The sequence below is a fragment of the Cyprinodon tularosa genome, unplaced genomic scaffold (assembly GCF_016077235.1).
Source record: "Cyprinodon tularosa strain WSP-4 unplaced genomic scaffold, ASM1607723v1 ctg488, whole genome shotgun sequence".
NCBI lineage: Eukaryota > Metazoa > Chordata > Actinopteri > Cyprinodontiformes > Cyprinodontidae > Cyprinodon > Cyprinodon tularosa.
Genome location: NW_024039216.1, coordinates 419,613 through 446,922, shown reverse-complemented (window position 1 = coordinate 446,922; position 27,310 = coordinate 419,613). Strand labels below are relative to the sequence as shown.

Below are 27,310 nucleotides of genomic sequence, written 5' to 3'. Positions count from 1 at the left end.
ATTGAAAATTGTTCATTATTACCTTGGTTAATTAACATCTAATGTTAACTGTACTACATTTTATAGCAGCAGGGTAAAATGCTTGTCTTTGTTCAAAAGACTATTAACTGTAAAGACTGTCTTTTACATCAGCCTGTTTTCAGGGCCTTTTTTTTGGCTACATATTTGTTATTTTTTGCTACATGCCTCCCCATCTTCTTGCCATATGTTTCTATGGCATAAATCAGTATCTGTGACCTGTTCTCATTTAAAAAAAAGAACATTGGCACAAACCTAGCCTGTATGTATTTTTTGTATGTCATCGAGAGTATTTAAATGATTTTCAATCAGAAAAAAAATTTGCGATTAAAATGCGATTAATTGCGATTTAACTCAGGCATTGATGCGATTAATCGCGATTAAAAAAATTTAATCGATTGACAGCACTAATATATATATATATATATATATGTACACAACCAACCACACAAAATGATAAAGATAAAATATATACATGTTGGCATTATATGACTCATACAATTACAATAGTTTTCACTAGATGTGGATGGCGCCAATGATCTGCATTGGATGGCGCACGTGACGTAAAAATAAATATTTATAAACATTAAACCAAAGCCATAAGTAACAAGTATCCTTTTTTTAATATAAGGAACAGGAAATACAGATACTTATGTGAAAATGTAATGAGTGGAAGTCTGAATTAGGAAGAAAAATAATTAATTGAGTAAAGTATAGATACCTAAAAAGTGAACTTAAGTACAGTAACAAAGTATTTGTACTCTGTTACTTGACACCTCTCTCTGAAATAGTATGTAGGGGGGTCATTCCCAAAACTGAGAATCTGAGAAACATCATTGGGCATGTCAGAGTCTCAACTCCCAAAAACAGATTGCAGAATACAAAATCTACGTATAATTTCATAAGCACTGTGAAACTTGCATTTTTTTCTTACAGAGGATGGATGGAAAATACAACAAGGTATTTTCCATCTGATAAAATATAGAGGTTATTTCATCAGCAAAGCTGTTACATGTCTCACCTGAGTGTGTTATGAAGTGTCTCATATTGTATCATTGCAGAATTTAACTGAATTACTTTTACCATCTGTCCATCATTTGTCTTAGAGGCTTATTTTGCATAATATGAAACTTAGAATCACTTGGGATCAGAAATATGAGTGCACTAATTCCTCCAACATTATGAGAATTTGTATGAAGGAAAACAACACATTTCCCTTGTTAAATGACAGCCTGTCATTTAAGTGATGTTTTTTTATCTATTAGCTAAATATATTATAGAAACATCTGGTTTTCCAAGTTTCATATCAATTAAACCAAATATTGATGGTGTCGAAGTAAGTGAAAAAAATATTTTTTAGTGATGGGCTTCTATGGAAACACATTTTCATTCTATTTCTTTTGATCGTTTGCATCATTCTACAACCTCATACTGACCGCTAGTAAATTTTGTAAAAGCCTAAATTTTATCCAATTCTTCTGGATAAAACATACAACTTTTCTTCCTTTAAGGCTAACATAAGGAAAAACCTACAAAAAACAACCTGAAATAAGTTTCTTCCTAATGCACCTGCATGTCTTCTTAACCTTAGTCCCTCAGCTGTTTACTTTGACGTCTGCATGCTTGCTGCCTCTCACAAAAGATGGTCTCAATACACCTTGTGCCCCAGGCTAACCAGATCAATCAAGAGCATGAGCTCAAACAAATATATATTTTTTCCTTTGTTAACTTTTGGTGATGGAAATCAATGCCTGTGCAAAGAGTACCTTCGCAACTTGGATCTCCTTCATTCCCTTCGGCAGATGGGAATAGGCAAAGTGGGAAACCAGCCTTTGTTTGCAATCCTAGGATCTGAAACAAGATTACGCTGATTTAAAGCAGCATGAGTCTAAATGTCAGTGCAAGGTGCTGCCCAGAACAAGATAAATGGAGCTCTCTGCCACCTCTGACACATAATGGCTCCTGCAGTAAATACTGCTTTTTGTCAGACTACTTTTTGTTGTCAGTTAAATAAGATTACCGGGATGTGTAATACCTCCGACGAAGATGTTGCAAGAGAAGGGAAACCTCATCATGTACAATTTCCACACACATACCTTGTACCCTTTTTCATCATTAGCAGCAGACAGGTTCTGGTCAGCCAAAGAGGCTCAGGTGCAGACCCCGGCAAGGGACCTCTTATCTGCCTTTTCTCATTCATTACTTCACCAGGAGACCTTTCAGCATCCAATTGTGTGGTCCAGAGAATGTGGACATTCCTTTGGGATCAAATGATGCACTATCCAATAAGCCATTAGGGCCTACCTCTCCTTCTGCACCTTAGCGACCCACCATCTCAGAGTCATCTTACCATGAGTTCTTAGCTGACCCCCTTCATAGCCGTTCGTCTCCTTGAATTTTGGCCACTGCTCAGATGTCAGGCAAAGTTCAGTGTTGTGTGAAATAGTCAGGGGCCTGTGAAACTCGAGCCAAGGCAGCACCTCATTGAGTATACACATTCTTCTTGCCCCAGTGATATTTTCAGTCTTCAGATTCTCTCTCTCTCGCCATCCTCTGCTTCAAGTGATCATCTTCTTTCCCTGCCTCCATCCACTCCTCTCTCTGTCATTGATTGTTTATTTTTCAGTAAAGCAGATGCACCTGTCCTCCGAGCAACGTTTGGCATGTAGGTACCTCCCTCAGCAGATGACTTTGTAAGTCATCAAACGCTTTTTTGAACCTCTCTCAGTATTCATGCGGTGAGGCATGCCAGTAACATCACAGGTGAAACTGTTTCAGGCATCCGTCTCATTCAGAAAAGGTCAAACTGCCACAAGCACTTTGGTTGTTAACTATCTTTAAACACAGAAAAAAAGATTAATGTGCAGGTTTTGACTTTAAACTCCTCACTGCTTCATTGTGTATTGGTGCCACTGATGCAGTTGTATATTTTGATTTTTCCATCCATCCATCCATCCATCCATCCATCCATCCATCCATCCATCCATCCATCCATGCATCCATCCATCCATCCATCCATACATCCATCCATCCATCCATCCATCCAGTTTTTAGACTGTGGATCAAGCCAGACTGTCCATAGATAACTAACACATCCACAGCTAGAACATGAGGCTCGATGCAGATCCAGATCTGGGTTTGGACCTTCTTGTTTAAATGCAGCCTCATCAGGTCTCTTAACTCAAATTCTAAAACCTGTTGGGGCCAATAGTGTAATGTTATTTATTAACTTCTTTACCTTAGTTTAGACCAACATGGAATCAGTCAATGATTATCCTTCTTTACTCTGGGAGCCTTTTTCTGTCCACCTATTTCATGAAAATGGGTTCACATCACCTAAAGAACAGATATGGACAGTATTTGGAATGTATAGACCTAAAATTAAGCTTTTTTTTCATGTTTGATATTTTTTCTTTACATGTTTAGCACTTTTAACTAGTGGATTTTTTTTCTCTCTCCAATTTTAGATTTAAAAACTGTGCATCTAAGAGAAAAGGATAATTGAACCCTCACATATACTTTTCCTTTCTACCATTACAGTCAAACAAAAAGGGCATTCTAGTAACTTTCCTGCAAAAGCTAATAGACATATTTGCCATAAACTTCAAATTCTCATGACACAAAAATTAAGCTGTTTTTCAAAACTACAACAAACAAAGACACCATTCCATAATGACAGATTGTTTCATTTTAAATATGAATATAGGAAAAAGAAGTTTTCATAATTTTAAATAATTTTCTTCAGTTTCTGTTTAGTTACTGAAATTAATAAAGAGTCAAACAGATTTATTAATATAACTTATAAGATGGTTTGTGTACATTTTGTGCTTCCTTTCTTTTGACCCATTGTAGTTTATTCTGAGTCTTTTTACAAACTTATTAACATATTAATCCCATAAAGAAATTTTTTTACTGTAACCTACTGAGTATCGATTACTTTGACACATATTGAGCATTTTACTATGACTTTCATCTCAGACAGTGTTAAATTAGTATCTCTTAATCAACTTCTACCTCTGCTTTCAAAGAAAAAACAATTAGTAATTTAATTGCCACATGCTAGGTGTTGTTGTTAGTTTTTTGACACTGGGAATAACACTAATTAATGACCAATTAGTTATTTTTTAAAGGGCTTTTTGAAAATGTGCTTGATGGTTTTCACACCCAACTCAACTGAAGCAACTGCAGCTTCAGAGGTTACAGGATGAAGCCATGCAAAGGATGAGTTTCCAGCAACAGGAGAGCAAAGAGAAACCTACAAAAAATTCAAGATTTGTAACCTTTCTTTCAACTCACATTCGTCAGAAGCTTAGAACGTAGGACTCAGAATTGAAGCAGACAGGTCAGAGTGTTTACAGGGCAAGCGTTTATCGACAGTGGAGACAGATCCAAGGTCGTAAGCAGGCTGAATCCAGGTAATAGCCGCAGACAGATCAGGCAAACAGAGAAGAACTGGGGGAAACAATGCTTGGAAGTCGAGAGGCAGATACTTGTCAAAATCAGATAATCAGAAACCCACAGGTTCGCTAGAAAACACATGGCTTGAATAACCTGACACCGATGACTGGGGAAAAGCAACTTAAATAGGAAACAGGAACAGGTGGCTCTGATGAGTGACAATGAGCATTGGGTGGAGGTAAGCCGGTGAAAGAAATGAGCCAGTGATCAGTGCCAAGATCACAACAGCATTGTGTCAACAAATCAGGAACTAGATGTTGTTGCATGTGAAGGATTGCAGCAGAAACAAACCTTTTTTTATGAAAAATAGAAAAAAAAAACATTTTAATTCAGAACTTAGGATTGTTGAATCATTCATCATTTGTCCTGAGTTGGTCTTGGAAACTTGCAACCTCTGCCCATGATGCTTCAATATTTTGTGGATTTTTAAAGATGACAGCAGTCTTTGTTTAATGTTTTTAAATAATTTAAATCTGCATTGAATGGAAAGTTATACTGGTTCCATTTGTTAGTATAATATATTTCTACAAGGCTTATTTAGGTTTATAAACTTTGTGTCTAGTTATAGTTATGTTCTGCCCCAAGCCCTGTAATTATGATACATTTGGACTGTGATAGATATTACGCTCTTAGACATCTGTTTCCATTGGCTCAGCTACAGGTCAACATTACAATTATCATGGATATGTTCATTAAACTGATGACAAGTGAGTCTTAATAGCATGACAGTCAGTGACCTTTAGCAATTTGCAGTAATTGTTTCTACATTGTTTTCAGCGTGACTCAGAGCTTTCACTGTAGGTTAAACTGGGAGAAAGCACAGAACTTAGGTCTATGACTACTAAAGTTTTACAGCCTTGTTCTGTTTCTAAAAAAACTGCAGAAAGACGCTGGTTTGTAAACTTGCAGATGGATCTATTTGTGGTAAAGACTGAGGCTCCTTAGAATGAAGATTCACATTGCAACACTTTGAAAGCCTGGATTACCGCATATATATAGTGAGCTGGAGTTGGCTATCAATCTATATTCGAAGGAGGACAATTTTCTGAAAAATGTGTCTCTTTGCACCATGTTAGCTTAAGCTGCAAAACATTTCATTGTGGAGCAGCATTGATATCACATTTCCTCAAAGTTTGGGTTAAACTTTCTGAATTTCTTTTCTTTCATTATTCAGCTTGACTCAAATGCATCTGTAAAAAGCTCTTCGATGTTCTTTTTTTTTTTTTTTTTATTATTCGATGTTGTTACAGATTCCACATAATTTATGTTGCAACAATCACTGAAATATCAAAAATATGGTTGTGATAAACTAAGTGTACCTAAGAAAGGCCTCTATGAAATATGCAGTTTTTGTCACTCTGATTTCTTTCAAGTATGCAGACATGTGAAATTTAACCCCAAGATAAAAACAACACAATCACCTTCAATGAAACAACTATTGCCCATCTACAGTATATGACTAAATCAAGTCCAGGTATTCAATTTCACTGTAAGAAAGTTATTTTCTTTTGATAATTTAAAACATTGTGGTTGCCCAGACAAATAAAATAATAATGTAGTGTCTATGTGCCAAGTCGGGAGCATCAGTAATGTTGACATGTCTAACGACCGATGAAGTTTTACCTGATTGATGACAAAGCTAAAAAGATATTTGCATGGTAAATAAAGTAACTGCAAGACCATAATATAAAGGGGTAGACCTGGGTACCACTGTAGCTAGCTGTGCTCAGTAGCTAACAGGCTGGCCTATTTCAGCTCAGTCAGTTAGTCATATTAAGCTACACTACTTTTAATTTTGTGTCAACAACAACCGTTCATTTTCATTTTCTTTTCATGATATTCCATTTGTTCTCCCCTGCCTTCAGATCTTAATAAAAAGAATAGCACTGAGAATTTTTGTGGGACCTTGTTAAATGACAGAGCTCAGTATGTCTTCTTGATGATTGCTTTCTACCTTCAGCTACTTTGCATCGCTGATGAAGCGTAAAATAATTGCAAATATGGGTACTAATATGTTGAGACTCCAGGGGAGATCTGATTCTTAAGAAATGGGTTCTATACAGTCCAAGTGGTGTTGCCATATCATGACGTCATAAGAAAGAACAGGGCCCCAAGCAGAACTAACCACTTGAACAGATCTGGTACCTACAATGGTTCTCATGTTGTTTCAGGGTTCAGAATGACCTCACAAAAGTTGATCTACTACAGACAATGAACTCGGCAACTGGGTTGAAATGGCTAAATGTCTTTACAGGCCCCATTGTTTGAACTGTTAAAGTTTAAGGAATAATCAGGTTTTTGCAAGAGAAAAACAGTGGGCAGCATGTCCTATAGAGGTGTATTAGATTGAACCACATTAATTTAGGAATAATGAATATAATTTGCAGCAATGTCCTTTGGTTGGGAAAATAGTATGAATGTATTTTTGTAGGCGCAGTGGCATCTATGCAGAAAACCAAACAGCTTATCATCGGGTAATGCTTTGAACCAACCTTAAGGCACTGGAATGAAGTGGTGACGATTCGGGCTGATATGCTGGCCTAGAGGCTGTGAACCTTACAGACCTTTTATGGGCAAAAAGTGGTTTTACTTTCTGAGTCACTAAATCTTGGAGTGTGCTATTTTTTTTAAAACACAACTTTCCTCTTTTGGCTTTATTTATGTGAGATAAATTAATTAGGTATCAAACCAGATGCGTCTTTATATAAATCCTTGACATTGATTGAAGTATACTGCCTTTCATCAATCACGATCTTTAATCACCCAAAGAATAAATTTAAGAGTATCAAAATGAATAGTATTCTTAGTTTTGGGGAGTTTCGGTAGCAAGTGGTGAAGATTTTTTTTATTTGTGTGTGGCATGTTTTATTTCCCGTGGCACATGCTGTATTTCTCTGGAAACAATAAACTATTCTGTTAAGATGCTTTTTTGCTCTTTAAATGTTTTCTGTATGTAGAAAATAATTAGTCAGAATGCAGCCATTTTTACAGTTCAGAATAAATCCACTTTAGTAGCTTTTGCAATATTTTTAGTCTGCTAATTTGTAAACTGGTTAGGAGGTGATATGGAGGTCCTTCATTAGGATTGAGGTAGGGAATAAATACATGAGGAAAAAGTTTAGATTTTTCTTGGCTGTTGTTCAGACACCTTTGTTTTTGTGGCACTGAGGAAAATAGCTGCCTTTTCAGTTTCCAGGATTCAACAAGCACACTATGTGCAATCCATTTCCTCTAAATCAGGTATGGAGAACATGGTGCCCTGGTAAATAAAAAAAACATTAGCAACTTAGTGAAATATCTCACAACTTTTAACAATGCAGTTTTTAGCGTTTAACTTTCCGGAATTGCATTTCAACCTGGAGAGACTGAGAAGGAGAAAAAGCAGCCATTAGAGAGTTTTATCGACATGAATGGATGAAGTCTTTGGGTTTAGGCCCTGTTGCTGCTAATTGCGCTAGATCTGTGTGAGAAGGGAGATCTAGGTTAAGGACGTCATTCCCGTCGGTGTATTACACTAGCGATGATATGTAGGCTGGAGAATGGGGGAAGTTGTTTTGGACACCAGAGGAATGAAGGTGGTGATTAGTAGAAGGAGGGCTACAGTTTAGCTACGTAGAACACAAGAACGTCCTTGGCTTTTGAGGTTTAAATAAATCCCGAATGATGATTGGCTGAGGTGAGGATCTCAATTTTTTATTTTTCAAACAAAACAAAAAAAAACAAGCACCATAGCTGTTTATGACTTTGTAACCATTTGGGAATTGACAGACTTCTTCCCACAGATCTATTTATAACCTCAGCATGGAGGATTTGTCTCTTGTTCCATAAATGAAACCTACAGTAGGCAATCAACAGTTTAGCCAAGCTCAATATGTTTGCATAGGTTAAATGTCTGCAGGTTCTAAACAGCAAATGACAATAGATCAATATGTAGAAAAAGTGGGAACTTTCTTTTTTTTAACCGTATTAGCAAGAGCTACAGATAGATGCAGTGTCGGTGGCCAGAGCTCCAGTAAACATTTAATTGATTTCTGCAGAAAATGTCTTTATCTGCCCTAAATTGTGAAGGAAACCATCGGTACAGCAAGATATTCAAAATAGTCATACAAACAGTTGATACTGATGGCTTAAAAAGTTATAAACCATGTTTAATAGCTTTTAGCGATAATTTTTCTCTTTATCAAGCAGTAACAAGTATAGCAGGATAATTTTCTACTACTTGTTTCTACTTTAACCACCAAGTATATGAGAAATTTTCTAAATTTACCTTTTGGATGTTATTTTAGGAATTATAAACAGATATCTGTCAACAGAATTATCTGCTAAATGTTTGAGCATCTGCATTAGTTATAAGTCTTGATCCTGGTGCTATTGGACATTCAGCACTTTTTCTAAAAGTGCAGTAATGGTTGATTCAGCTGCAAACCTCGCATGCAACTGTTCTTCTTTTGTTGTTGATCAATAATGTTATCCGTAAATCTATTGTTTTTCCAAGACTGCTTACTTGTGCATCGGCCTCTGCTGGTGTATAATCCCTGCACATGATGTGGTGTGCAATACGTCAAAACTGCACAAAATCATCACTGAGCAGGCTGGGGATAAGAACTAACAACTGGCAGTTTTAAAAATTATTGGAATATGTTTAGGCTGAGATACTTTTTAATTTTTATTTTTTGGAAAACTTTTCTTTATCATTGCATGTTCTCCATCTGCAGTCGTGATTGTTATTATAATAATTAATCAACTAATCCTTTTGAATTCAAAAGCAAAGTCACTGCTCACAAACATAATAGGGGAAACAGATATTTGCAAAGTCATATTTATTTACTGGAGAAAAAATTTTTTTGGTTGCATAGTGGTCATCTTACATATACAAAAGGGTCCCTTAATAAGACCATTAACCTCAAAATGAAGGTGAAGGTGAAGTGTCTTGCCCAAGAACACAACAACACTGAAATTTGGAGCTTTCAGTGTCGCCCCTACACTAATATCCCTGAATTCAGTGGACAAATTTAATTAAATTGGAAAGAGAAATTGATCGAACAAATTAGAGTTTAAAGCTTTTTATCCAACTCTTTGAAAGACATGAGGAAAAATAACATTTAGATATGAATAAAATATAACAAAAAATGCATTCATTTATATAAAATTTAGTTATCTTAAAATTTTATTTTTTTCTGTGAGGATGTCAAGCTATTAAAACAATGAAGCTGAATCCAAAAATTTAGCTTAATATACATAAAAAGAACTTTAACTGTGTGTACTTCAGCTATTGTTTTAGGATGTTTTTATATCTTTGTTTTTAGCTGCATTTTAGTGTTGCAAAGCACCTACTCTCTCCTCCTAACAAATAACATTTAGAACCAACAGGCATCCTATAAACCATAGCCCTCCAAACCAACCGCAGTGTGCTTCATTGCAAATATTTACATATTTTTTCCATACAGAACTATACCAGAGCCCCAGTTGCATGGACACATGAACAGCTGGATAATGGTCTGTTTGCTCTGGCTGCTGAGATATGTTCAGCTTATTGTGTTAAAAAGACTAGGTCCTCACTCTAAAAAATTTAAACTTAATGTGCACCACCTGTTTAATTTCACATACAGATATGCCTAAAATCAGATCAATAATACACAATCTAGGGCCAGATAGCAGTCTGCTGACATTATGTTGTTTCTTCCATAGGTTAGTAGATTAACTAAGACTTAAATTTCAGCAAACACACATTTCATCATTTTATAACCACCTCTATGGCTTCAAATGTCACTTTTAGAGAAATAATCCTTATCAAATTACTTGATGGAGATTTAGTTACCCAGAAGACTGAACAAATGGTCTGAGGTGCTGACTGTGTCTCCAGACCTTAATTTCTCTCGGCCTTTTTCTGATTGACAGTCAGTTGAAGGCTCAAATGTCAGCCACTGTGCAGAAGAGTGAAAGGCAGCGCGAAAGGCTGCCTGATTGATTGCAGTTCTGATGTAACGTGGACTGGATTACAAGGCTGCAGATGTACCAGGGCCCAGGATGGTGAGTTTGGTATTTAATGCGGAGAAAAAGACAGAGAGAAAATGTGGGAGGAATGACAGTGAGGGTGAGGAGGAGCTGGGAAGAGAGACAGATGTATCAGGAGATACTGAGTGAAAGAGGGAGTAAGAAAAGAAGGAGTTGGCCAGTGATGGATCCAGGGAGCTCGGCCGGCTGTGACGAGCTTAGAGCTGCTGATGTGCAGCGTTGATGAGGACTCTAAGTGCGAACAGACATGACCAGGGTTTTTTTTAAGTGAGACTTTATGGGACCTTACACTGCAGGAGAGTAGGAACTGTAGAGACTTCACAGTGCTTTGCAAAAGTATTTCCACAGCTCACATCTTCTCCCATGTTGTCATGTTATACCGAAATGCATCAAAGCAACAGGGGATAGATGGGGATTGATGTTCAAGAGATTCACCTACCTAAGCCATAAGACTCTGCAAGTCCTTTAGTTGCAAGCTTACAAGTTACAGGCTTTATTGGCTACTACTATGATTAACTCCGTCTGTCGAGGTGCATTGCTATATATTGGCTGGTATTTGTTTCCAATCTGGGTTGTTTTTGATGATATTGAGATATCCTGAATTAAAACTCCAAATCTATTCCACAACATATCTGATAGAAAATCTATATCTGCATTGTAATAATGTTTCAGAATGAAAAGACCAAGAAATATTGTCACAATTGTAAAATAAATCCATTAAGCAAAATAAAGTCTAAAAAAAAAATGCTCCTCAGGAGGAGAGAATTCCTGCTGTCAATGAATAACTAATATCTGCAAGCTTCTGCGAAAGTGTTTTTTTCCTCTGTGCAGCACTCCGGGTAGACATCACAACAAGACGCAGCGTCCAGTTCTGCCTGTTGTGGTCATCAAACGAAATCCTCCTCTTTTGTAAATGAGATGAAGAATTTATGGTGGGTTGCAGCCCTTCTGAGTGACCTTGCAGCCTGGAGCCTCGCCAGAAACAACAAATAAAGCTTTATTAGCTCTGAAAATGAAAGCTTATGCTGAAACAAATTAGTCTGATGGGATCATAAATGTATAGAATAAATGTGGCAAATATAGCCATATTTTTCGGGCCATTTAAAGTGTCATTATAGTGCTTTAATAGGATGTTTCTAAGGACATAGTTACAGTACCTCCTGAAGTATCTCCAAGTCCCAGATATATGACACATACTCGACGAAAATGTAGCTCTAATTTGATGGTATTCTCATCAGATGAATTAAAGCTTATTAATATGGAGAACCCTCTTCTGCAAGAGAAAAGACATAATTAGACGAATTACCACAACTTCAATTAGAATGATCTCATCTAATATGTTTTATGCAGAGTGACTGCTACTAGTCTGCTACATAAAAACATAACTAAAATATGATTTATTCTCTCTCCCTTTTGGATGCCTTATTAAACCTTTGCTGCAGCTGTCCTCCGTTGTTGTTTATGCCTTCAGTGAGGAAAAGGTAGCTTGTTTGAGGAGAGATCAGATGATTGGCAAAATATGCAGCTGTTTCATCTTCAAAGATGTCTGGTTACTTTCAGGACTAATGTTCTGGTTTATTGTCTGTCTGTACTCTGTATAAAGGAAGCCACTGTTAGTATATCTTGGCTGTTTTTGGCTGAACCTGAGAAAACGGTGAAAACAGTTACTTTTGTATTTATCTTCTGCAATTCTCACTGACATGCTGAGTATGAACATCTGAGCCAAATCCTGACTGAAGGTGATCCATTCTGAGACTAATTGTGCTCAGAGTTTATTACAGTTTGTTGCCTTCTGTGCGGTTTTACCACAGGTTCTCAGTGGGCTTATGATCTAAAGAAGGGGTGGGAAATTCCAGTTCCTGAGGGCAGCTATCCTGCAACTTTAAGATGTGTCTTTGGTCCAGCACACCTGAATCCAGTAATTAGATGATTAAGAGGACTCTTGAGAAATTGACTGAATACTGAGGAGGCATTACAGGTATTTGATTCAGGTGTGCTGGACCAAAAACACATTTAAAAGTTGCAGGACCCCCCCTTCCCCTCAGGAAATTAAATTAAAAGGTCTTCTCTTCACCCTGATGATATCAATATTTAGTAGGCTCTGCACTGGTGGCAAGATGAGTCTGAAACACCTTCCTCAGGACGATATAGGCCTGAAGCTTGGTTGGGACTATTGGACCTCCAAACCTCTTACCTTAAGCTTCTTAATGACTTTTCTTTTAACTCATGATAGCTTCAGTTAGGCTATTAAAATGCAAAGTGGCAACAGATGGAAACCTTTCTTTGGATGCAAAAACTGCAAACAAAACAACGATTTCTACCATGTCTGTCTCTTTTAAAGCAATCAGCCTGCTAATTAAAGTGATGGTAATTTCTGGTGGCCTATTTTGCAGTTTCCAGTTGGAGAGTAATTTCTTGTGAGGGCAGAAATTAGAAAAACATTGTTACTGTGCTTTTATGTATTTTTTTTTCACTCAAAGCATCTCTTTAGATCTCTAACCAAGAAATGTGTAACTTACAATGTGTCAGTCACTGCTAAAACCTGACTGAAAGCAGTGCATCAAGAGGTCATGCTCTCCTTACATGTTCTGCAAAAGAATAGGTTCTGCATTATTAAACACTCCACCCATACTAATTTTTTCTAATAACTTTTAACTTGAAGCTCTAAGCTGTAGTCTAGGAGTTCATATCATTTCATGTTCAGAGTCCATAGCAGCCAGCTGCAACTACAGGCCCTGTAGTCTCGACGGAAAGGTTGTTTTTTTGGTTTGGTGCTGTTGACCCTGCGGGAGGTGTATTAGCACAACGTCAGGAAGGAAAGACATCAGCAATGAGAAAAAAAACTGTTGATGCTTATCCATCTGGGAACTGTTATATAGCCATTTCATACCAGTTAAAGGATATTTTTTTGACATTTTCTTCTAGAAATATGTATTTTGGGCAGGTACTGCAAACTAGAGTAGAATCCTCAAGCAGAGTAACTGTTAAATTAACTTATTTATATGACCACTATAGCAAGCTAGCATTAACCTTCTTTGTGTCATCTAGCTTGTATTCTTTACTTTAATACACCTGTATTGCTTCATTCTTTTTCCTTTACTTATTAAGAGGACTTCATCTTACAACCAGCCCCATTTCTGACTAAAAGAAATACACTCTGCATAGGATCCTCCATTACTGGCTTATGTGTGTGTCACATACAGATGTTTGGGCCAAGTTGTTATGATGACCATATCTAAATGTAATGATGCTGTTAATCTTGTATTTTTTTATGTAGACACAGAATTCATTTGGATATTTTCTACAGCAAAAGCTATATATGCTGTTGCTTTAAATAACATTTTCTGTAAATGACTAAATGTAGCAGGGGGTCTCTAAAAATCCCACAGCAGAGTTATTTTCTGGCTACTCTTTAAAGCATATATCCATACTAAGAGTTTTTCAAAGCTTGCTTCCTCATGAGGTTGTTTTAATGGGTCACTGAGCTAAACTGGGTTTAGGGACACATATATTCTCAAATGGCTTTTTATGTTCATAAATTCATGTTTTTAGTACATTAGATGATATTTCTGTGTTTGCTCTGCCTCGTGAGCATCAGATGAGCCCTTTGATTTTTTTTCCCTGTTTTATAAGCACTGCAAAGGATGTTTGAACTCTTCAGTTTGAATAGTGATGAGCACCTGTGCCATATTTAGATATTTTTCACCTTTTTCCGTGCTGTTTGAGGAGAGCTTGTGCATCAGGGTTGCACATTCTTAGAGCCCTGTGTAGCCTGTTTATGTCAGATTATAGAGACATTAAAACAACTGGAGGATTCAACATGCTGACCATTTTTAGCCTACTAAAAGGTGAAAAATATAGGGGAGATGCAAAAAAAATCCAACATACAGGAAGGCGGGATAGCTTTTACACTCTTTATATGAGGAGATTTTCATTATTTTCTACCTCTTAGGCAGATGTTTAGTTTTATATGTGAAACCAAGGAAAAATGTCAGCAAAACCTGACAATGGGGTTTAAAAATGTAGGTTAACAGTTCATCAGCATGTTCCTATATTTAAATATTAATTTTGATGAGGTCATCATGGCTTCTACAGGATCTCATGGAAATTATGACATACTGTAGTAGTGGTTTAAAAGTTCCTGTGTTTTCATGATGGGTCCTTGGCTGCTTCTTGGCAGGTCCTTCACTGGTAATTGACAAGTCTGTGGGGGTAATTTAATCTTCCATGATGACGTTGTTAGGGAAGCCTCAGCTACGCTGCCAGAGTGTACCTGAAATACCCTATATTTCAATAAATGGGTGGAGTTACAGTAAACATTGACACTCCCAGAAGAAAGAGGGGGGCCACTCCAGTGACTGGAATTTGGAGGGACGTTGGCAGGAAACCAAAGGCCATTCAGTTGGCTTTCAGCTTGATGGGGAACTTTTAAAGTTCTACTACTGAACTTTTTTTTTTTTTTTGCATATACAGTTGGGTTTGAAAGATAACATACCATTCGAGTAAAGACAGAAAAAAAAACGTTGCCAGTAAAATAAATTCAAATTGACAAAAGTAATCAAATTTTATCATTATAAAATAAATGTAAATCATGACATTAATTTTGAATACATATATACAACAAGTAAACAAGCCTGTTGAAGCCTCTGAAATAAGATTTTGTTCAGCAACGCCTTAAGGCAATCAGTGAAATCGAGTGTTTTCTGGAATGTTCAGGGTATGTTCAGTAAGACTTCTGCACCGGTTGATAAGTATGTTGGTTCACTGTTCATAAACAAGGTACTTTAAATTGTCTGGGACAGCTTGTTTATTTAAAATTACTTTTTAAAATTGGATTCATTATTACTTTCTCAGTTTTGTGCTATTTGAATTACTAGCATGATATTTTTTTTTTTTATGGAAGGGTATGCAAACTTCAAGCTAACTTTAGGTTGTTCTATCCATTACAGGTTGGATCATTTATTGATAGGAAAAAAAATGTGTCATGTGCCTTGATGCATGGAGCTGAATAAAAGAAAATGCTATTTAGAAAGCCTCTATTTGGAGAAGGTTCATGGCGGCTTTCAACTCAATTCAGTTTATTTATATAGCACCAGTTCACAACATGTGATCTCATTACAGAGACAATTCAATCAAGTTGTACACAGATAGGTTTAAAGTTTTCCATCTAAGGAGACCTGGCTAACTGCATTCAGTCATTCACCCCTCCTTGATGAGCATTTGTATCCTTGACTGTGCAACCATCCCTCACACCAAGCATGCATGCAGCAACAGTAGAGAGGAAAGACTCTTTCGAAAAGATGAATCCTCCAGCAAAACCAGGCGCAGTGGGCATGGCTTTCTGCTAAAGCCAACTGGGGGTTGAAGGAGAGAGAAGCACACATACAACGGTGGCGCTTAGCTATGAATACTTTCTATAAGTTTGAAAGGTAATAGTAAACTAGCTCCATAGGTTGCTCTATCTAGGACCGTAACAGTTAAACAGGTGAGCTCAGCTGGTTTTTAAATTAAAACTGATGGAGAACATACAGTTAGCCACATAAAAAGCTGAGCCTATGTTTATATAAAGTAGAGAAACAGGGCAGCAAAGCATAATTTGGTATTAGTTTAGCCCAATTAAAGTCTGGACCTAGTCCAGACCTAGTTAAAGTCCACAGATTAAAAGCTGACTTCAAGGAAACTCTCACTCTAATCTACCTGAATTGAGTGTATTTGGGGACGGATCATTTTCAGTTTGTGTTTTAACTGTAATCCCAGTGAAAGGGGGTTCTACAAAGTAATGGCTTTTTGGCATGAATGCAAATGCCAGCCATGATTAAAAAAATCTTACATCAACACTTTCTTCTTATGAGAGAGATATTAATTGTGACATTTAAAAACTTTTACCGCTTGAACAGACAATGGAGTTTTTTCAATTAAAAACAGGAGATTCTCACTCCTCTTGTCATTCATTTAAATTAAATTATGTCATTTTGAACAACAATGTTTAGAAAAGTCTCTATTAAATTAAATAACTTTGAGATATCTTTATAAACACTAGGAAACAAACTAGGGAGATTTCTCATGATGGAGAACAGTTTTGAAAGGGGCTGAGAGGTCAAAGTGAATGGTGTTTTTTTCACACAAAGGTTTAATCAAAATCTGCCAGCTTCTTTTTTTTTCCATTTGTTTTTATGTACTTTTCAGGAAGAATGCAACAAAGTACAGCACATCAGTAGCTAGTTAGCTATCCAGAACTAAAATTCTGTAAAGAGCATCCCGTTTACTCTCTCATAGGCAACTTTGCTGTCCTGGTGTTAGTCCTAATTTAATGATTTCGGGGATAATGACAAAATCTTCAGAATAATTGATTGAAGACTGAAGCATGTTTGGGGGGGAAATATTCAGTTTCGGTCAAAATAGCCTCCTTTGATCATGACTAAATACTCTTTTAGCCCAATCTGAGGTATTTGTCTTAGCTGAAGTAGAAGTACTTTCCAATAACTCTCACGCTGTCTGCTGTAATTTGTGAGACATTCAGATTTTTTTGCCTTTGGCATGTAACCTTTGTTCAGCTGAACAAGATGGAAACCACCTCTGCAGTTATGTGCTCGATGTGAGAGAGTCCTTTATACCTGAGGCTTGTAATCTGTTTTGCCTTCCCCATTGCAACATTTCACCTCAATGACTACAGGCAGGTTTATGGTCAGCCATCACTCTTTAGAACAATAGGATCAAGGGTCAGCCCGAGCCCTTCTCACCGCGCGAGAGCGAAAAAATATCACTCCCAAGACAAGTCTCGTTTCGCTCTCCACTCATACCTTTTGGTAAAAATATCTGCTCTCTGTGCCTTTTTTGACAAGTAATCTACTGCTGGCAGCAGCAGAGAGGGAGCCTGGTGATAAATCTTTTCTGGGTCCGGGCATGTTTTATGGGCTACACGTTCGCACTGCTAAACTACGCTCGAATGTTCCTGCTGCAGTCAAGCTGAATGTAAAGAAGGCTGGCTTTAAAGATACGGTCACATAAAAAAGTTTGGGAATCGCTCCTGAATTGGGGGATTTTTGTTTATGACTGAACGAGCTGTCAAAGAACCACCTTCAAATAAATGCCAGGATTTATAGAACCTGCACTACATCAGAACTGACATACTTTTATTCTGTTATCCCAAGATTATTGCTGTAACAGAGAATAAGCAAAATAAAAAAAGTTAGGGGAGTAAAATTTCAGCACCCCTACAGAGTTATTACTTCATTTCAATACTCTTGTGCAATACAAATGTTAGACCAAGAGTTCTGACTTTGTAGCTTCTGACCCATAAAATGGTACAAGAATTGACTTATTATCCTAAGAAATGTTGAAGTATAAAAGCACTTCAACATAACCAATTAGCCACTGGTGTAATAATATTTTCAACAGCTTTAAAGACCAAAAGAGTTGGTTTTGGCAACTATAAGTGATTCTTTTAGATCTATAAGTACTTTAACATGGATATTCAATATTGTTAATTTTAAGTTTGCTAGTGGCTCTCAAGACCCCAGACTAGTTGATTAAGGACCCCAAGTGGGATCCTGACCCCAACTTTTGGAATCAATCAATACTGAGTCCCAACCGGACGTGATGTAACCCCCAGTGGTCTGCGAGTGCATTGCAAGGGGTACATGAAAATATTTTATTTCTTAGGTAGTAAAATCAAATAGGGCTCTGATCTGTTCTGCTTTGTGAGGTCCAAAATGAGAAAATAAACAAGCTTTTATCATCCAAAAAGTAAGTATTTCTTATATGTTTGAGTTTAGATTCAGCTTTGACAAACATCAGAACCAAGTAGAGGAACAGATTGGTTGTAGAGAAGAGCCTGGGATCCGCTGTTATTCACACTGATCTATCAGAGCTCATTAAAGCGAGCTCAGGTGTCTTGATAAAAGTAAAACTAATTAAGTCAGTTTGATTATAATTGTTTTTCCTAATTCGTCAAGTTTAAATGTGATTATAAGGGAGTTACTGAGAGGAGCTCCAGTTTTATAAATACAGGTTTATAATATTTTATTTTGTATTTATTTTGATTCCTTACCAACTTTCGGGCAACATATTTATGTTGTTATTTGTATTTGAGATGGAAATAATAAAATGTTCAAATTAAAAAATTAAGTACAATAGTTATTATTTTATAATTAATTATTGTAAATTCCAATGTTGGACATCCAATATTGTCAATCAATATTTGGACATCAATACTTTTGACTGAGAGGGGTACTCATGGTGAGACAAAATGCCCAAAGGGGAATACAAGTCAAAAAAGATTGTAAAACATTGCTCTAGACAACTCCTTTAGACTCTTAGTGTCTGGATTCTAAATAGAAATATGTTTGACCCCCTTCCAGGTAATGACCGTCAGACATGGACACCCTGCCTTAAATCAACCTATATATTCCGGATTATATTAAAATCTGTGTCGGCCATACCAGAACATTGGTCATCTCCCACTGCCTGAATTCCTGCTGGTTGTTAGCTGAGGTCACAGTTTTGAAAACAGTAAAGTTTGTTGTTTTTTGCCTCATCATAGTCCCTCACGGATAATTCTTCAGGTGAATTGTGCTGCATTGCAGTACAATGATAAACCATCTGCAGCTAGATGTTCTTGCAGGTCTTTAAAGGTGACCTGTGAGCTGTGGAAAACAGTTCTTACCATTCCTCTCATTCTGCTTCTGTAATTTTAATTTCTGGAACACTGTTTTTCAACTTTGATTTCCTTTTACATACTTTACTATAATGTTTTAAAAAATACAGCACTTAGATGTTGATTCTAAAGGCAAGACAGGCCACGGTTATTTTATTAGTTTAGAGGGTTTATGACAAAGGCTGAGACAGATTTTCATGAATGTTTTTATGTCACGTTATATGTTTTCTGAAACAGATATCAAAGCTTTCTGAAGTCTTTTACATTTTTTCTAAGGTCACCAGGACTAGCCCCTGGTGACCTCAGTGATAGCAAAGTTATATGGTTTTACCATGCTATTGTCTACTTGTATACAAGCTATTTAAAAATATATAAGGAGTAGGTTTGTTATCTTGTCATGTAGCTCTACCCTGGATCTATATCTGGCTTTTGTGATGGTACTAAAATGTGGTTGGTATTAAAAATGTGGTTTAAAGAAGTTCACATTTTGAACAAGTGCTTAAAGTACTTAAAAGTGTTGTTTTTAACAGATCCTCTTCTTAATTTATTCTCATAAAAATATATATAACCAAAAATATATTCTACAGTTGTTGTCTATATATTGTTTTACAAATTGAATCATTCTGAGGCGATGGTTGCCTCCCCATAATCGTCTGGAGAACATGGTTTTAGGCAGAGCTGGTTTGCAGCTTTGCTTAGCTTGCAGTTCTTTTTTTCCCATTTGCATGTGTTTTATGTGTTTGCAGTTCGCTATGTGTTTGATTTGCAGTGCTTTTACATATTTGCAGCCAATACCACTTTGCTTCCCTCTATTTTCTGTGAAAGCAACACTTCTGTGTTTTCCTGTGTGTCTCATTTTGTTTACTTTACTTTTTGTATTTCCAGCACATTTATGTTTTTTTTGTGATCTATGATATTTGTTGCAATGTGAGATTACCATTGAAGGACCAACATAAAGCTTTCCACAGCCTGCAGAACTTTCACAGGGTCACAAATGACAAACAAAGCAATAGTGGTTCTAGCATCAATGTAACTCTGGACAAGTCCTTTCTTCTTTGCTGAAACTACACTTTACACTACATCTGGTTTGCAAGAGAGTCAGAGGAGACTTATTTGGGGAATTGCTCTGTGAAGAGAAAAGTATTAACTTTATGGTTTCCCAGAGTAGGTATTTTTATTGTTTAGCTAGTGCAGATTTAATTTAGCCTTGAATATGAATCCTGAATCAGAAGCTAACCTCATTTTCCAGCCAAATTTTTTTTATAGCAGTTCTAACACCATACATAGCCACTACTTATTAAAAAAGGCAAACAGCTATAGAAAACTTGTTTTTTTATCTATTTATTTTCTATTTTAGTCAAGCACTCACATCACCCCCGTATACTTTCTATTCACATTTTATTTACTGCAATAAGGTAAAGTGTTCATGTTTTGTGGGGTTTTCCTTTCGACCATACATAATTAAACATCCATAAATCCATTTTCTGTCAGGCTTTATCCCTGCCGGGTTCGCAAGGGGCGCTGGTGCCTATCTCCAGCTGTCTACGGCAAGAAGCGGGATACACCCTTGACAGGTTGCAAGTCCATCGCAGGGCAACACCGAGACAAACAACCATTCACACATAAGGATAATTAAGAGAGGCTAATTAACCTAACAGTCATGTTTCTGGACAGAGAGAACCCAAGCTTGCACAGGGAGAAGATTCAAACTCCATGCAGAAGTAACCCGGGCTGGGAATCGGACCCAGAACCTTCTTGTTGCACGGCAGCAGCGCTGCCCACTGTTCCACTGAGCAACCATGATGAAACATAATTAACAAAAAATTTGAAAACCACAATGTTATTGTTTGCAGAGATCATATTTTCAATGTCATGTTAAATTGTGTTATATTAAATGATAGCTTAAATATCTTTATTTACTAAAAAACAAATAAGAAAAATGTTTAGACTTTTACCAATGTGTGGCTGAAACAATCCCACATTGATCTGCTGCTCCACATCAGACATCAAAACAGTCAGCCAGCTTTTTCTGATTTATGTTTTTGTCACGTTATCTTATTTTATCTTATCTTATTACACAGTCACAATACATAAAATTAAGGCCAAAAGGGAGTGTTGGCCTTGTGGTTAGAACAGTGTGTTTGTGCTCTGAGAAGGTTGCAAGTACCCGGTCAATCCCCACAGCCTCCACAAGCAAGACCCTTAACCCCCGATTGCTCCCTGTGCGCCGCACATGGCAGCCAAATGCTCCACAAGGGGATGGGTTTAATGCAGAGGTACATTTTTCCAATGTGAGATCAATAAAGTTGAATTATTATTTATTTATTATTATGACAGTTGCATATAGTGAGTGAGCAAGCAGAAATGTATTATCTTTACAGATATGGAAAGCGTCATAGTAGAAACTGTAAAAATCAAGAAATAAATTGAGCAGCTTTAGGATAACCTAACTATGGGCTGTATCAGTAAGAAACACTAGAGTTTGTTCTACAGCCAAAGAGCCTAATAACTGAAACATTTGCCTCCTATTCTAATTAAGGTTTATCATTAATAGGAAAGTTTGCAACCTTCCAGACAGAGATTATATAAACCAGACATGCACCGTTCCCTTGATCCTTATCCTTAATTAATGCCTCTGTTAGAGGAAATCAAACAGCATTAACAAATACAGCACTGAAATATAACAAGTCAAGTTTAAACATATGGTAACTTTTGGAGCTAATTTTTGTGACAATGCCTGACTAAAACTCTTTAAATTAGTCGGTATATTGTTTTGTGGGAATTTTTTTTTTTTACTTCCTGGCTGCTTGGTCTCTGCTAGACTTTCATCACCGCTTCTCCAAATGGCCACATCTTTAAACTTTTTCGCTGAAATGTTTTTTTTTTCTTTTTATTCTAAACTTCAAAGTTGACCCTAAGACCCCAGATGACATCTCCCGGGTTGTTTTCTTCTGGTATGACAAAGCCTATCCATAACAACAGAATACATTTCACAACTGTCAGAGGATGGATGTTGCAGACAATAACTGATCTCTTGGGCAAAACCTCTCTCCTTCCTTAATAAAATAAAAAAGTAAATATAACTGCTCCAAAAAGCCATAGAAACAGAAAGCAATTTATTAAGATCTATAATAAACCAAATAAAGTTAAGAAGAGAACAACAAATAACTTCAAACCTGCTGCAAATTTGTTTCTGTAGTTTTTCTACAGTATATCTGGAAATACATACATTTTTTCTATGGAGAAAAAGCAGTGAATGAAATAGCCATGTCTAAACTATATGATGTTTAAGCTCAATTGTTTGAATACAATTTTCTTGTGTTTTTCACACCAAACAAATTACAGAAGCAAACTGCAGAGAGCCTGTTTGTAATGACTAGGATAAAGCAAAACAGAGATGTTGTTCCTTTTATCCTCCCCTGCAGGCACATGAAGGTTTCATGGCAACTGTTCTCACAACCTATTCATATGAAGGCTTTCTGTCTCTCTCCTGGATATGTGCTCTGTCAACCTGGTCCAATTCCATTTTGTTTGAATGGCCGAGGTTGCATTCTGTTTGATAGAAATGTGCTGCAAACATGCAGACAGGTTTCAGAGAAGATGGCAGCCATAAATGTATCATTTATTTTCTTAAGGTCATAATGTTGGAGTAGCTTTTAACTACAGTTTGTCCCCTTCTTGGTTGTAAAGAATTACAAAACAAATGTGTCGACTAGTTTTTCAGCATCACCTCTGGAAATGGTACTTCTAATTTTTGCAATATTCCAGCGATTAAAGAATTAAATTTTAGAAACTTCTGTTATATGAAGCAAGGTGGAAGTTCAACTGAAGAAACTGATTATTTACCATCATCCGCCTCCGTCACAAGCTTTTAACCGCAGCTCCATGAAAGTTATGTTTTGTACATATTGAAAAGAAGAACATCCATTTTATATCTCAAAGACATGCCTGTAGTCTATGGAATGAGTTAGTTACATCAGGATTTATGGACAAATATACATAAAATATACATAAGTAAGTGTACACACACTTATGCATTTAAACATACACACCGCTCATATTGCCTCTACCGTTCCCCCACAAGAGGTTTTTTTCAACTGCGGTGCTACTTGTGCAGTTTTTTTTCCCCAGTTTCCAACTGTATCCTGCTAAGGTTAAAGTGTGAAATATGTTTTTTCCTCCTCTTATCCATTCTAATCCTTTTCTCCTTTTTTCTTAACTACTGTGACGGCAGTCCCTTTAAAGGCAGCAATACCTCACAGACCCATGTAGAATGTCTATGTTTTTTTCTTTGATTGGACAGGTCGTACCAAAAATTTAATTTTGCCCAAGCAGCTCCTGGCTGGGTGACAAATAAAGCAATCATTTAACCATTATTTCAATGCTGTCTAATAATTTTATCAATTGGAAGCATGAATATACAGTAGTAAAGTTAACCCTGTGGTACTCCACAGGTAACCCTGGAGCTTAAGGAAGATTTAATATTAATATAGGGCTGGACGATATGGCTAAAACTGATATCATAATATATTTCTTAATTTTGGTGGATACACCATAATTCCAGTTTTGATAAAAAGACTATTTATAACTTTGTGTCGATAAAAATCCACAAAAGAATCCTCAACAAACTTTTTTTATTTTATTTTAGGTGCGTTGTCCTCTTATTGGCGGACAATACACATTAAAAGACTTATAAACACATTAAGTTGCATAACACAAATGCAATGCCAGCCATCTCGTACAGTTACAGGCAGCTCTGTCCAACCTCACAACAGACTTTTAACCCCGCCCATCAGCACAGCAGTAAGCTCTCATCTACAGTACATTACAGGTGATGGTCTGTTTATCCCGAACGCACCTAGTGGTTTAGCATAGAATGCTGGGCAAGCGAGAGTTTCCTCATTAATGTTGACAATAGATATTAAATTATCATATCATAATCTTTAAGAAAAATTCCTCACCCTCATAAATCTTTTAGGACTCTTAGCTGTCTCTCGTTGATCTTCTTCAGCCTTTTGGCGTTCTTGACTCCAGTCTCTATCTTGGCTTCTATCTGTACTGTCTGGTCCACGTCCACTTCATAATAATGATCTTCATTTCCTGCACATATCTCTTTAATCTTCACAATGAGCTCCTCTACCCAAGTCTTATCACTGTGGATCTTGCTGCTCAACACATGATACCTGTTCCCACACTATCCATTGCAGACCTTCATCGCCCTCTATAAACTCCTCCACAGTCTTCACTCCTAACCAGTCGCAGAAGGTAAACAGAACAAGTGTATGTTTCCAGATTTTCTTTATTTAAAAAACAGACTGATGTGTTCCTGGACAGCTCTTAACTATGATGCATCAGTGTTGATTATCAGAAAAATAACCAGCAGTGGTCCTGGAGGATTCACACTGCTCTCTATTTCCAGTTTGACCATCTCACTGGTGTCCTGAAGGGTGTGGATGTAAAATCATCCAGGATAATCCACCACCATGAGCCACCTCTCTCATCTGTGGTTTATTTCCCCACCTGTTGTCTTTATTTCAGCGCTTTCAGAAACATCAGCTGCATTGTTTCCTAGAATATTATTCTCCTGATGAGATCATGCCAGCATTTGAACCACCAATCATTATAATTCTCAGATGTTTCGGAGGGACTTTTGAAGCCTAATCATAAAAAAAAACAATGAAAACAAAAATTCAAATTCAAAAGTTTGCAGCTGTCTATTTAGAGTAAGGTTGATAATATGGGGAAGTAATACAAGATAGTCAAAAGAAGAAACTTGTTCATTTATTGGTGTTGCAATAGATAATACATTTTCTACGTGAACCCTTGGATTTACATGGTTTTAAAATGTTGCCTGTGTGTTTTTCTCTTTTATTTTATCAACAACATTAAAATAAGCCTAAAAGTGATAAATATGATGTTTGTATGTCGAGTTTGCAGAGATGTATTTTAGCCTGAGAGAAAGAAAGACACTTCAATTACCTTAAATCCGTAGCTTCAGGTTTCTTCTCTGTTTCTGGACTTGATAAATTCTTTTTGAGGCTTTTTAACCAAATATTTCTCTTTCTCAGAGCATCGCCATGAGACACTTCAACAGACACTGTTGGGCAAGCTACTGAGAAAATGTAGTGAGTTAAGCTACAAGTTATTCTACATTAAAGAAGCTTAACTACACTGAAGCTACCCACGCTAAGCTTTAATAAAAAGACAAAAATAGGTTTACCTACATCAAAGCTTCTTTTTTTTTTTTTTTACATGAAACTGACTTCATTCCAAGTCATTGCTATCTAGTTATCCAAGAAACTGTGATTAATAGATCTGATTGCTTATCAAACGCTTATTTCTCAACACAGCTAATAATTAAGTTCCAATCTAAAATCCAACCTTACTATTAAGTTATAAATGAATTTTTAATTCTAAGATCTTTGTATTATTATCATCATCTTGCAGCCAGAACATTATCATTATGTGTCAGACTAATAGGCACACAGCAACTGTCAGTGAGTCAGTCATATTAGTTATTGTAAATTAGTTTATTTAATTTGATTATTATTAATTTAGTTTTTATTAAATCTTTGATCTACTTCATTGCTTTTTTTTTGATTCATTTAAAAAAGCTTAACTAACCTGTTTATTATGTCTTAGATTATGTAGTCTTGCAATGGAGCTGTCTGTGTTTAGTAGCATATTTATTAGCCCCATTTATACTTCTTCTATCTAAACGAATATTATCTATCTAAACTGAACAAAATTTAGTTTTGTAGAGGGCCAAAATCCCTGCACTAACTAATACTGTTCAAATGAATTTAGTTTCTTTATATAGCACAAATTCACAACCCATCACATCTCAAGCACTCTAGACAATTCAACCAGATCATACAGTCAAACTAATAAAGTTTTCTATCTAAGGAAAACAACTTGATTGCATCGACTCATTGATTTGATTTGAATCCCTCACACCTCACACCACTGTTCTGCCTCTCCAAACCTACCCATACATGTGCACATGTGCATGAGCTGCATGCATGTCCTTAATTTTGTGTTAACTGTTTTAGACGTATTGAGAGAAATCCTTTACCAAAATCTTCTATTCAGCGATGATAAACACAATTAGTGCAAAAAAAATAAAACAGATCAGAAATCAGATAATAGTCTGTCATCCATCCTCTGCTTTTGGGTCAATAAACAGGAAACAAAAATCCTCGTGTGTTTTTTGTATTTTGTTTTTCCATTTTTTTTCTTTTTAAACACTAAAATGAACTGCCTGAATATACATGGAACATTTATTGCTTTACCTATCTCTTCTTCAGGGTTTACTTTTTAGAAGGACAACACATGCACTTGTTTTTCCACCTTAAGGAGCATCACAGAGATACACTAAATGTAATCATGGGGAAAAAATCATGAAAAAGAGGTAAACATGATTGGGCACTGAAAAAAAACAAACTAATGCATCCTTTAAGTTTGAGGCTGTGTAATTAGACAAAAAAAATGCTTTTTGTTCAGATATAATCATCTACATATTTAGATTTCCTCTATCTTTTCAGTTATTTTGAAGAACAGAAAAAAAAATCACTTAATGCCATTTTGTGCATTTGTTTTATTTATCATTAGATCTAGAAAAAGACACCTCTGTCTGAGGTTCACCTTATCTGAAGGACATTTCATCTAAGCTTTGATACACACACTTCTGAAGCTACATTTGCAGTCCAAGCCTCTGTTCTAAAAGTAAGCTGTGTAGAAAATTATGCAAGAATATTTTTAGACATCAAAATGGCTTTGCCCTTTCTGAATTAAATGGCCTCTCACAGGGACAGAAAGCCTGAATGGTCAGAAGGAAGGAACTCTCTTTACTGGCACAAACCCAGTGATTTTCATTACTGAAGCACAAATTCTAAAGTCTGAAAAGTTATTAGCTGCAGAATGTTTACAGTTTTTGGAGTCTCCACAAAGTGAAATTATCTGTTTTTAATTAAAGGCCTTTCAGGCATTTTTCCATGGAAGCATTAAATGGGATTTGTGCATAAAACAGAGATACTCCCACAAGAAAAGGCTGAAATCATTTGATCATGGATTTGTTCATGGTGATCATGGATTTATTTGTCATGATTGCAGCTTATGTCATTATTCACGCAGAATCCTATCATGTTTCCAAGAAACTTAATC

General features: G+C 36.4%; 1 protein-coding gene across 1 annotated transcript in view; it reads left to right on the top strand.

Annotated features, from left to right (window-relative positions):
* The window catches only part of alk (ALK receptor tyrosine kinase), a 293,190-nt gene that overhangs the window by 124,308 nt on the left and 141,572 nt on the right, over nucleotides 1-27,310 (top strand). The gene's annotated exons all lie outside the window — the stretch shown is intronic.